Raw genomic sequence first — 13,595 nt, forward strand, 5'->3', positions numbered from 1 at the left:
TCATATGTTTACATATGTTGGCTTCCTACCTTATCAAATCTCCGCTCACAGGTTGGCTTCTCATTAGACATACCTTTAGTATTTCAGTTAAAATTGCAACCTCCCTCAGACACTCAGAAACCCCCTCACACTGGTCTATTTTTCACCCTTATTAATGTATTAATAAATTTATTAATTTGTTAATTACCCCAGGATGTAAGCTTCACCAGGACAGAATTTTCTTTTTTCTCTTTTGTTCCCCAATGCATCTCGGCTCCCAGGACAGTGTCTGGTACATACTAGACACTTGTATACTTGCTGAATAAATAAATGAATGAACAAATCAATGAAACACATCCTTCTTATAAAAAATGTTAAATATGCATGTTCTTGTTCTAGACCAGAAGATTTTATTGATCTCACAACAGAATTGAAGAGATACACCAGAAGAGTTGGTCCAGATTATGTTGCTTATTTACTTGATAAGGTGTGATGTCATTATAGCCTGAAAATTTGTCCCTTCAAAATCCACAAGTTGAAATCTTAATGCCTGATGTAATGGCATTAGGATGTCGGGCCTTTGGGAGGTGCTTGAACCCCGAGGGTGGAACTCTCATGAATGGGATTAGTGCCTTATAAAACTACCATTGTCTGTACTTTGTATGAAGCTTTTCCTGTATTAACTAGAGATTCAAAGTGGGGATGGCGGGAGAGGATGAGGAATAGGGAAATATGAGCACAAACAATAAGAGATAAAAGAAAATAAAAAGACAATAGAAAACAAAAAGGTGGATCGGGACAACACAGCTTGTGGTTTATAAGGCAGAGAGCACACATGAAAAGATCAAACACTCGTGTCAGCTGCTGTTGGTTAAATAGGCTGTAATGACCTACCTTAGGAAATCTATGTAACACACATGACATGAGTACTATGGAAAAGGAGACCAAGAAACAAACCCTAAAAAATGGGCAAGAATGTCTTTCCAAACTTGTTGCTTAGAAAGGAGACAGATTTATCAGTTGTATTCCTCTTTATAATATTTTAAAATTATTGATCACTATTATTTTATTCCTGAAACAATATAGTAGATGGAAAATACTATACACTTAACAAAAAATAGAAAATACAGAAAAGCATAAAGAATGAATATCTACAAACCATCCATAATACCACCACTCGGAAACAACCACTGTTGATTTTAAAAGAAGCCCTGTTTTTAAGCCTCAGATAGCTATGCAGGAAACGTTCACCTTTGGAAGAGGGAAGCTCCACCATGAGGCACACGTGCCGTTAACTGTGTTCACGTGTTTCTCTGCCTACAGCCCTCAAACTACTTACATTAGAATCGTCTGGTGCATTTATTTAAATGCACCATCCCAGGCACATCTGTGGCTTCTCAGTCAGAATTTCTGGGGATGAGGTCTGGGCAGCTGCTAATCTACAAGCTACTCAGGATATTCTAATGCACAGTACAGTTTCAACTGCTGGTCCAGACAAATGTTTCCCAAGCCCGTCAGGATGTGTGCACAAGGATCACTCAACGAGCTTGTGAAAGCTGTCTTCCCATCCCCATGAGATTCTCTTCACTTTGATCATGGTAAAACCCTCACACTTCTGTTCCCCAAAGTCTTTCCAGTTGATTCTTTGAAGCCAGATTTGGAAGCCCCTGCTTTAGATCAGTTGTTTCCTATTTTTGTTGAGCCCACAAACTCTTTGTTCCAATGACTGGGCTTTCAATTAATGTGTGAAACAAGTGAAAGAGTTACTGTTTGAATCACAGAAATCTGGGCAAAACTTGTGCTCCCCACAATACCCAGAGGGCTTCCATCCTGCAGCCTAAACACGGCTGCTGAGTGCTGGAGACCCCGTGGGTGACAGCGCACAGGGCCTGATCTCTGTCATCTGCAATTGTCATGTGTTTGACGTTCCACAGGGGATGCAGCAGAGAGGCCGGCATCTCATAATCAAGCCACGAACTTTCACAGAACAGCTGAGGTCTAAGAGGGGTGAGGTCTAAGAGGCACAAGTCCCAGTTCGCACAGACATCCACTGCATCTGGAACTCAGCCCAGTGTCAGCGCCAAATGTGACAAAATAGGACAGAATCGAAACGCGATTGCTCCTCCTCTGTAAACACTGTGTTGCGTGGAAAACATTTGCTTGACGTCCTGTACAGTGCTGGTCTCTGAGTGCAAGCAAGGGCTTTTCCAGGGAATGCTGGCAAGAGAAGAGGACCACAATTTCTAAAACAAAACTAAATGTTAAATTACACTTGCTCGCTTGACCCGGTGTCAGTTCCCCAACAATGCTTTTCACAGTGGCAACATGAAAATGGTAAAAGTATTTCAGACCGTATTTTGGTTAAGATAAGTGTAAAAATAAAAAGAAAATAGCGTTCTACTGCAGGGCCTTGCCAAAAGTGCAGCAAATCAGAATTCTCCAGCTCTTCGGGCTTCCTGGGGTTTAATTTAACCTGTGCTTTGGCATTCCTTCTTCCCGCCAGTCTCCCCAGAAGAGGTGAGATGGCTCAATGGAATTTCACACATTCATACCATCCGAGTGAAGATACAGAAAAACCCCATGCTTTTTCTAGTAATTACAGGCATTTATTTCGACAAAGCCACTGGAAAGAGGTCTGTATTACATACTAGATCTCTCTCTACCTCCTCAGATGTAGCAGAATCCCCATAGGGAAGGATGGAACATTCAAATTGGGGTAGTTGAAGGAGAATTTAATAAAGGGACTATGTACACCAGTGTGGACAAGGTTTAGGAAGCCCAGGAGGGATAGTGTAGTCTCTGGGGCTGGAGAACGCAAGCTCCAGTCCTGTGTTCACCCTGGGTGAGCAGAGTCAATGCCAGGGAATAAGTCCACAGAGGTGGGACCGCCCGAGCTACTCATTCATTCCTGGTGAGAGTGAAGACCTCCTGATAACCCAGGACAAGCGATTTATAGTTATGGAAACATAGTAACGTTTCCTTATTGCTGATGAGTAGATGCCACAATGCTGTTTATAGTGGATTTGCATGTGAACTTCCATTCTTTTTACGGCTCTCACAAGGTGGTTTGTTAAATGTGTAACTGAACAATTTACTGTTTAGAAGTGAGACATAGGAGAGACAGTTCCCCTTAAACAAGGTCTCAGATGTGCAGTGTTTTCCATTGGAATCCCCAGTTCTTGGGAGCCCTGGCAATAGGACGTGGGTGTGGGTGGATGTGGACGTGGGTGTGGGGGGATGGGGACATAGCTGTGGAGGGATGGGGATATGGATGTGGGGGGTCGGAGACATGGGTGTGGGGGATAGGGACGTGGGTGTGGGGGGATGGGGATGTGAGTTTGGGGGAATGGGATATGGGTGTGGGAGGATTGTGACATGTGTGGGGGGGATGGGGACGTGGGTGTGGGAGGGATGGGGACGTGGGTGGGGGAATGGGGACATGTGTGGGGGTGATGTGGACGTGGGTTTGGCGGAAGGGGACGTGGGTGTGGGGGGATGGTGACGTGTGGGGGGGGTGGTGTCGTGGGTGTGGGGCAGTGGGGTCATTGGTGTGGGAGGGATGGGGACTTGCGTGTGTGGGGGATGGGGACGTGGGTGTGGGGGGGCTTGCGGACCTGGGTGTAGGGGAAGGGGACGTGGGCTTGGAGGAAGGTGACGTGGGTGTGGGGGGATGGGGACATGTGTGTGGGTGATGTGGACATGGGTTTGTGGGGGATAGGGACGTGGGTGTGGAGGGATGCGGAAGCGGGTGTGGTGCGATGAGGACGTGGATGTGGAGGGATGGTGACATGGGGATGCGGGTTGGGGACGTAATTGTGGGGGGGATGGGGACGTTGGTGTGGGGGGGATGGGGACGTGGGTGTGGGTGTGTTGGGGACTGAATAAATCTGAATAAAGTTTTACCAGTTTTATTTTTTTTCAAAAATCCATCTTTATATTAATTGATATTGTCTGTCTTTCACTCATTATTTTATTAATTTGTTTTCTGATCTTTAATGTGTCATTCCTTCTGCTGATTCTGGATTTTGCTAGTTGTTTTTCTCTATCCTTTATGTGGCAATATATGTTTTGTGTTTTTTTTTTTTTCTTTTTGGAGACTTTTATTGTTTCTCTATCAGTATATACTTTGCTTTTAGAACTGCTTTTGCTTTGTCCCATAGATTTTTTTTTTTTTTTTCAGTATGCGGGCTTCTCACTGTTGTGGCCTCTCCCGTTGTGGAATACAGGCTCCGGACACGCAGGCCCAGCAGCCATGGCTCACGGGCCCAGCCACTCCGCGGCATGTGGGATCCTCCCAGACCGGGGCACGAACCCACGTTCCCTGCATCGGCAGGCGGGCTCTCAACCACTGCGCCACCAGGGAAGCCCTGTCCATAGATTTTTGAAAGTTGTGTTTCCAGTTCCATATGTTTTAAAGTGTTTTCTGATTTCCTCTTTGATTTCTCATTGACCCAGTTGTATTTTAATAGCATGTTTATGGTCTCCACATGTTTGTTATTTTCCCATTTTTCTTTCTGTCATTGAATTCTAGTTTCACACTGCTATGGTTGGTAAAAATGATTGCTATAATTTCTATCATAAGTTTATTAAGTCTTGTTTGGTTGCCTGTTATGTGGCAAATGCTGGAGAAAATTCCATGTGTGCTTGAAAAAAATGTGTATAATGCTGCTCTCATATGTAATTTCCTGTAGATTTGTATTAAGTACAGTAAACTAGTCTCTTGTGTTATTTAAGACCACTGTTGTCTTACTGATATTTCTGTCTTGATAACCTGTCCATTGATGTCAGTGGTGTGTTAAATTTTGTACTTTTATTGTATAGTTGTCAATTTCTCCCTTTACATCAATTAGTCTTTGCTTTATATATTTAGGTGCACTTTTATTGGGTGTGCATATGTTAACCAGTGTAACATCCTCTTTTATTGATTCCTTTATCATTATATAATGATATATTGCTTTGCTTTTTCTCTTGTTATAGCATTTGTTTTCAAGTATATTTTGTCTGATATGAGTATTACTATCCCTACTTTCTTGTTATTCCTGTTTGCATGAAATACTTCTTTCCGTGCTCTCATTTTCAATCTATAAGTCTTTTGCCCTAAAGTGAGTCTCTTGTAGGTGGCATATTGGAAGGTCTTGTTTTCTTTATCTAATCAGCCACACTAAGTCTTTCAGTCATATTATTTCCTCCATTGATTTTTAAAGTAATTAATGATTAGTTATGCATTTATTATCATTTTATCACTGTTGTATTGTGATTTTGGAGTTCCTTTTTGTCATATCTTTCTTTCTTTCTTTTTCTACTCTTGATGTGATAATTTTCCTTAGTAGTATGTGTTTGTTTGTATTTGTTATTTTGCATAACAATGGTACATTTTTGATTTGTGGTTACCATGGTGCTCCTATATGTTGATCCTCGATTATATCTACTTGATTTAAACTAATAGTCATTTAAGTGCAAACACGATCAAAGACATCTACCTTTTTTATCCCCCTCCCATAGCTTTTGTATTTTTGATATCATAATTTAAACCTTCAGGTTTAACCATTTACTATTTATTGTAGTTATCACTTTTTTTTTTTACAATTTTTTCTTTTAATCTATGTCTTGGTTTATTTAAGTGATCCTCAAATCTTGCTATATACTTGCCTTTTTAGTGGTATTTTCCCTTTTCTGTAGAGTCTTACCTTCTTCCATTGAATGATGACCCTTCAACATTTAGGGCAGGTTAAGTATTGATGAAATCTTTTCACTTTTTTCTTGTCTGCAAAGTTCTTTATATTATCTAAAATTATATAATATATGTTATATAAAATATATTTCCTTCTACTTTTAATGATCACATTGTTGGGTGGGTATGCTAGGCTTCTGTTTTCCCTTTGAGCATTTTGAGTATATTTTACCTCTTCCTTACGGTCTGCAAATCTTCTGCTTAGAAATCAGCTGATAGGGTTATGGGAATCCCTTGTAAGTCAGTCTGTTTTTCTCTGGGTTTCCTTAGAATTCTCTCTTTAGCTTTTGCCACTTTAAGTATGATATATTTTAATGTGGCTCTCTTTGTGTTCATCTTGTTTGGACACTCTGTGCTTCCTGTATTTGGATATCTGTTTCCTTCATTAGGTTTGGGAAATTTTCAGGCATAATTTTAGAAAATATCTGATACCTTTTTCTTTGTCTTCTTCTCTGGAACTTCTATAGAGGGAATGTTGACATGTTTAATGTTATCGTACAGATCTTGTATGTTGCTTTCTTTCTTTCCTTTCTTTCTTTGTTCTTATTTTTTTTCATTTGTCTTTCTGTCTGCTCTCCTGATTGGGTGATTTCCATTAGTTCATCTGCCAGATCACTTATGTGTTCTTCTGGCTCACTTAGTCTGCTCTTCATTGCTTCCAGAGCATTTTCTTTTTTTTTTTTTTTTTTTTTTTTTTTTTTGCGGTATGCGGGCCTCTCACTGTTGTGGCCTCCCCCGTTGCGGAGCACAGGCTCCAGACGCACAGGCTCCGGACGCGCAGGCTCAGCGGCCATGGCTCACGGGCCCAGCCGCTCCGCGGCATATGGGATCCTCCCAGACCGGGGCACGAACCCGTATCCCCTGCATCGGCAGGCGGACTCTCAACCACTTGCGCCACCAGGGAGGCCCTTCCAGAGCATTTTCTATCTCAAGTTTGAATTATGTACTTGTGATTGGGTTGTTTATATTGTCTGGTTTTGTTAAAATGATCTGTGTTTAGATCAATTATATTTCCTAAATGTACTAATCATTTTTATTACCAGTGATTCGAATTCTTTATCTGGTAAATTGTTTATGTGTTTCTTTTTTTTTTCAGGGAATTTCTCTTGCTCTTTCAGTTGGGGCTACTTCATTTGCGTTTTCATTTTTCTTAACATTCTCTGTCTCTGTGAATTTAGGGGAAGCAGTTACCTCTTTTGGTCTTGAAGGGGTGTTCTTCTGTTGTAGTGTCCCTATGTTGACTGCTTGTGCTCAAGGCCTTTGGTTGGAGGGCTTGATTTTATGTGGATGCCAATCAGAATGATACCAGAAAACTTTATCAAAAGTCCAGGCTCTCATTCAACTCTTGTAAAAAAAAAATCAGTGAGGAAGACAGAAGGAAACACTCAAACACACACACACATGAACACACACACAGAGACCAAGGTTGAGGAGCAGAGGACAGAGAAGCAGTTTATTCAGGGCAGAAGCAAAAGGAAACAGCCAGAAAAGAGTGTGAGTGTCCTTGGGGATGAGGGGCACCCTGCAGGGTTTTTGGATTCCTTTTTATGTTATTTTTATCCCTTTGAATGGGTGGGGTCTCTTTGATTAAGGTGGAACACTCATTGAGCATAAGTTTGAGGTGTGGCCTGGATTGCACCAGCTTGCATCCATCCGCAGTCTTGCACATTTATCTTTTCAGCCCACCCGAACATGCACACTAAGAGCTGTTTTCCCTTACTGCTTGAGCTCCACACATGGAGGGTCATACTGGGTCATCAGCAGCCTGTGCATTTTTATTGAGCATGCTCCCTGGTTTCCATGGTCTGAGTTTCTTTCTCAGATGTGTCATAACCTCATTAAGTGCAAAACAAGGAATTAGCTTTGCCTTCTGCCTAATTCTGTGTACATGAGGAAGCTGTCCCTGGGCCTGGCCTTATCTTTCCTTCTTCAGAATCATTCCTCAGGGTGTGCTGGTAAGTATCATCTTGTAGGAATGTGGCTGGAGTTGGAGGAGCTCGAGCCTGCTCAGGGTGTAAGTCAGAACTACTTCTCTGCTTTCTGGTCATCACTGCTGTTTTACGGGTGGAGTCTGATCCCAAGTTGGTGGAACGGAAACTCTGAGGGTCAGACTTGGGCTGGATTTGTTGCCCTTATGTTGTCTTTTTCCTTCTCCCCACAATGGCACCTTTTCCAAAGGTGAGGAATGATGAGGCAAGTGGAGCTCATGAGCCTACAGAGGTCTGATGCTCTGCCTGTATAGGCGTCTGTGGCTCTGCTCAGCGGCAACCAATTGTCTTGACAGCCCCAGATTTAGCGCCATGCTGTGATGTGGCATGAGTGGGGCCCGAATGTCCACTTAACCTCAGCCTGAGGAACACGTTAAGGTGGTCAAAGGACACCTGGAAGTTGCTAGAGCAGACCTTTGTCCACCCTGCCTGGGAGGCAGGCAGCTTTCACATGCATGCTCCTTCTGAGTGGAGTTCAGGCTTTCGGCTGTCCTCCTGTTAGTCCCAGTGGCTCTCCAGCCAGCCAATGAGCCTTGTTTGCCCTGCATATGATCCCAGAATGGGACACTCAATCTGTGGTTCTCACTGCTCACTCCTCAGGGCAGTTTTTCACATGTATGTCATCCTTTTTCTCTGAGTCCTTTCCCAGGGGCAAAGGTCCTGACCTGATTTATTTTCTTCCTGTCTTACCCAGTTGTATGTATCTTTCTTGCAGCCTAGTTGTACAGTAGGCCTGCTAGTTTTCAATTACTTTTCTGTGACAGTTTATTCAACATGTAGATGTTTTTTGTTTTTGTTTTTGTTTTTGTTTTTGTTTTGTGTGTTTTGGCCTCTCCCATTGCGGGGCACAGGCTCCGGATGCTCAGGCCCATTGGCCATGGCTCACGGGCCTAGCCACTCCACGACAAGTGGGATCTTCCCGGACCAGGGCACGAACCCATGTCCCCTGCATTGGCAGGCAGACTCTCAGCCACTGTTCAACCAGGGAAGCCCTGTAGATGTATTTTTAGTGTGTTCCTGTTGCAAGGTAAGCTCCATGTCCTCTTACTCTGCCATCTTGATCTCCCTCCTCATTGAGGTGTTGATTTGCTTTTTCCTAGTGGCTAATTTCACTAATGTTGAACAGTTTTCATGTGTTTGTTGATCTTTTATTTGTCTTCTTGGAAAAAGTGTCTGTATAAATCTCTTGAAAATGTCTATATAAATATTTGTATCATTTTAAAATTGGGTTGTTTGCTTTTTGCTGAAATATACAAGTTCCTTATGTATGTGGGACATTGAAATCTTATCAAATATGTAGCTTGCACATATTTTCTCCTACACTGTGCACTGTGTTTTCATTCTCTTCATAGTGTGTTAGGTGAGCAAAAGTTTGTACTTTTCCTGAAGTGCTTTTCCAGTTTATCTGTTTTCCTTTTGTTGCCTCTGCTTTGGGCATTATATGTACGAAACTGTTGCCATATCCAAGGCCATGCATATTTTGCCTTATGTTTTCTTCTAAAACTTTTATAATTTTAATTCTTACATTTAACTCTTTGACTTAATTTTGTATGTTGTATAAAGAAGGATTCAGCTTTGAATGTGTATATCAATTTGTTTAAGAAATCGTTCTTTCTGTATTGAATGTAACTGGCACCCCAATCAAATGTCAGTGGAATCATAAGTTTGTATTTCTGGGCTTCAAACTTTTTTCCACTGGTCCATATGTCTATTCTTATTCCAAACCATACTGTTTTGCTTGGTATAGCCTAGGCTTTGTTCTTTTTCCTACACTCATTTTATTTTTTTCTATTCTCCTCAGACTAGATAATCTCAATTCATGTGTGGTGGTTGGATATCCCTGTTCCATTAGCTTAGTGGTCAGCTACAGTAATTTGCTAAAACAAGAGCCAAACAAGACAAAATAAAACAATTTACTCTGATTTTGAAGATTAGATTTGTGTTGGGGTATTCATTGATTGTTTAACTTTGCTATTTCCAGCTTTGTCTGTACTTTTTCTCACTCTGCTGGAGCAGAGTCTGAGGTAAAGCCTGAGGTGAAATTACAGTATCTTCAGGATTTTTTCTGAGAATGTTTCTAGCACTGGACGTGTGTGTGGTTTTTTTTTTTTTTTTCTTGATTTCCTGGTATACACAGGAGCTTTTTGAAGTAACTATTTTTTTTTCCTGTATAACTTTATAACCTCTGTGCCTTTCCAGATTTTCTGTGTACTGCCTTGTCCTCTTTGGTTTTTTTGTGTGTTTGTTTGTTTGCCCCAGGTGGCTAAGTATAGTGTATTTGCCTTAGTATGAATCTTTATTTTTTTTGACCGATTATAGAAAATCAAAAAAAGAAAAGTAAAAACATGAAGCCAGCCTTCAATAGAATGAGTTTTAACAGTGATTTATGCATTAGACACAGTACAAGATGGCATAAAATAGCTAAAGTTTTAAGACTTTTAAAATATCATTTATTTAGACAGTTGTTTTGTTTGTTTTAGTGACATGGGGCTTGAATTATTTAAATCATATATAATTTGTGATCAGAAAAATCCAGAGCAAGATTATAGATGGAATTCTTCTTTTAATTGAAAAAGAAAGAAAAAGTGAAATGGTCAATCGATGTTTGATTCAAAGGCTTGTAACAATGCTTTCTGATTTGCAGGTTAGTAATTTCTTAACTTTTAACAAGTTGAAACTAATTTCTAATATGATATTTTAAACATAATTTTAACTGAGTTTCTTTTAGGTATTACCTCTTAGACTTACAAAGAATACTTTGAGAATACATTCATAGAAGAAACAAGCATACTCTATGCAGCAGAAGGAAGAACGCCAGTGCACAAAAGAGAGGTACTGGAAAATAAGATACAGTTATAAACCATTTTGTGATCCATAGAGCAAATCATTATTTATATTTATCATATATATTTTGTTATACTTCACATGCTGTTACTTATACTAAATTAATTTTTTTCCCTTGGTCCCTTTAGCTAACGGTGTGTCAAATTTGTTGATCTGTTTGAAGAACCAACTTTTGATATTGTTGATTTTTCTATTGTCTTTCTCATTTCTGTTTCATTAAATTCTAGGCTAAGCCTTACTTCCTTCACTTATTTTAGGTTTAGTCTGCTATTTTTCCAGTGTCTTCAGGTGTAAGGTTATCTTATTGTTTTTAAAGCTTTCGTTTTTTACTGTAGGATTTTACAACTGTATATTTCCCATTAAATACTATGTTAGCTGTGTTTCTTAAATTTTCATATGTCATGTCTTCATTTTCATTCATATCGAAGTACTTTTTAGTTTTCCTCATGATTTATTCTTTGACACATAGATAGTTAGAAGTGTTTTTTTTGTGTGTGAACTGTGAATTTCCCAAATTTCCTTTTTTTGCTTTCATTTTAACTCTCTGCTGATTAGAGAGCACATTTTGTTTGATTTCAATCCTTTAAAATGTATTGACTTGTTTTGTGGCCTGATATGGTCTATCCTGCAAAATATTCAGTGTTCACTTGAAAACAATGTGTATTTTGTCATTGTTGGATAGAGTGTTCTGTATCAATATGTTAGCTTTTGCAAATTTTAGTGTTGCTCAGTTCTTCTATTCCTTTGTTGATTTTTTGTGTGGGTGTTCAATCCTTTATATGTAATATAATCGTATATAATATTTAAGTAATATATAATCTATGTATCATACATATGTATATCATAGATATACATCCATCGGGTTTTTGAAGTCACAAATATTTTTTTAATTATAAATTTCTTGTTTCTAATAGCCTTCGATTCATGTATTTCACAGCTTGTAGTTATATTACATTCTCAAATCACAGAATTTTTACAAATTTTATTCCGTTTTATAATTTTGGGCTATTCAAACAAAAGTGAGCTAATAATAATAGGTTTGCCTTTCAAGGATATGAAACTAAAACAGTTTAGAAGAGGAGTGTTTGGTTTGCTTTACTGTGTTGTTTATAACTTTTGCATTTGAAGTCCTCTGATTCTTAGAAAAGAGGAAGGTTAAAACTTTCTTTTCAGATTCCTGGATGTCTTACCATATCAAGAAGCTCATAGATGAATTACACAGTGTGATATGCCTGAACACACAGTAAGAATTATTTGTTTATTTATACTTTCAATTCTCTTGTTATTTAAATAGGTGAAAACTTGTTCGTATTATAGGATGGTGTGATAAATTTCTTTCCCTCTTTTGTTTTTTCTCTCCCTCTCTCTCTCTCTCTCTCTCTCTCTTTTTTTTTTCATTTTCATCAAAGGAATGTCTGGTGAATAGAGATTTCTTCCTAAGTTTATTTTTCAGAATTGTTTTTGATGAGCCAAAGAAGGATATGAAGTTTAGAAAATCTGTTATTGATCTATGTTTAATTAAAGATAAAAGAATATTTTTGATATACAGCAGATGTCTCTTATTACCAAATTACCTTCAGCTAAGAAATGACAATTATAATCTATCATTGAAACCAGTGAGGTTCATGCAATAAAGGTTGATAGTTCTGATGACCAAAAGAGCAATTTTATGGCACTGATACAGGAGAAACAATGTCGAACAAGAGGGCAAGCGTGGTGACAAAAATTTTAAAAGCAGTTTTAACACTCTAGTATGAGGAACTTTTGTAATTTAAAACTTTATTTTTTAAACAGGAAGTTATTAATTGCTGTTATAGAAAAGCAGTTTCTTGGTGAACATTTATCAGCAATTCTTCATAAAGGTAAACAAGAAAAGCTGTATTTTAAGAAAGAAGATTATATGGGAAAATTAATAATAAAATATTAAATTCTGTGCCATAGGTCTTCTTTTAAATTGATGCATAAAATGAAATATATATATATATATATATATATATAGAGAGAGAGAGAGAGAGAGAGAGAGAGAGAGAGAGAGAGAGTTTCATTTGCAAGAATAGTTTGTGTCATGTAAAAATATTCCTCATCCAGGGTTTATCAAATTTAAGTACAGCAAAAGAAGTTCATCTAAAATTAGTTACTAATGTTGGAAAAGTGTGTTTTTTGCTAGCTGCTTACAAGGTAATATTAGTCCATTTCTCTGGTGTTTCACTATCTTAGATTGTAGCCCAGGGCTCTTGAGCACAGATGTTGCTTTTGTTGCCTTTTTTCCCCATTTTCTTCACAGAGTGTCAACATTTGTTCAATAAATATGTATTGAGAACAGGCTGGGACACGGGGGAACATGGCGGAAGAGTAAGACGCGGAGATCACCTTCCTCTCCACAGATACACCAGAAATTCATCTACACGTGGAACAGCTGCTACAGAACACCTACTGAACGCTGGAAGACCACAGACACCCCAAAAGGCAAGAAACTCCCCCACGTACCTGAGTAGGGCAAAAGAAAAAAGAAAAAACAGAGACAAAAGGATAGGGACGGGACCTTAACCAGTGGGAGGGAGCCGTGAAGGAGGAAAGGTTTCCACACACTAGGAAACCCCTTCCTGGGCGGAGATTGTGGGTGGCGGAGGGGGAAAGCTTCAGAGCCACGGAGGAGAGCACAGCCACAGGGGTGTGGAGGGCAAAGTGGAGAGATTATGGCACAGAGGATCCGTGCCGACCAGCACTCAACAGCCTGAGAGGCTTGTCTGCTCAGCCGCAGGGGCGGGTGAGGCTGAGAGCTGAGGATCTGGCTTCAGTAAGAGCGCAGGGAGAGGACTGGGGTTGGTGGCGTGAACACAGCCTGAAGGGGTTAGTGCACCATGGCTGGCTGGGAGGGAGTCTGGGAAAGGTCTGGAGCTGCCGAAAAGGCAAGAGACTTTTTCTTCCCTCTTTTTTTCCTGGTGTGCGAGGAGAGAGGAGTAGGAGCTCTGCTTAAAGGAGCTCCAGAGACAGATGAAAGCCGTGCCTAAAAGCGTGGACCACAGACACGGGCTTGGGACGATGGGGCTGCT

This window comes from Mesoplodon densirostris, assembly GCF_025265405.1.
Source record: "Mesoplodon densirostris isolate mMesDen1 chromosome Y unlocalized genomic scaffold, mMesDen1 primary haplotype SUPER_Y_unloc_1, whole genome shotgun sequence".
Classification (NCBI taxonomy): Eukaryota; Metazoa; Chordata; class Mammalia; order Artiodactyla; family Ziphiidae; genus Mesoplodon; species Mesoplodon densirostris.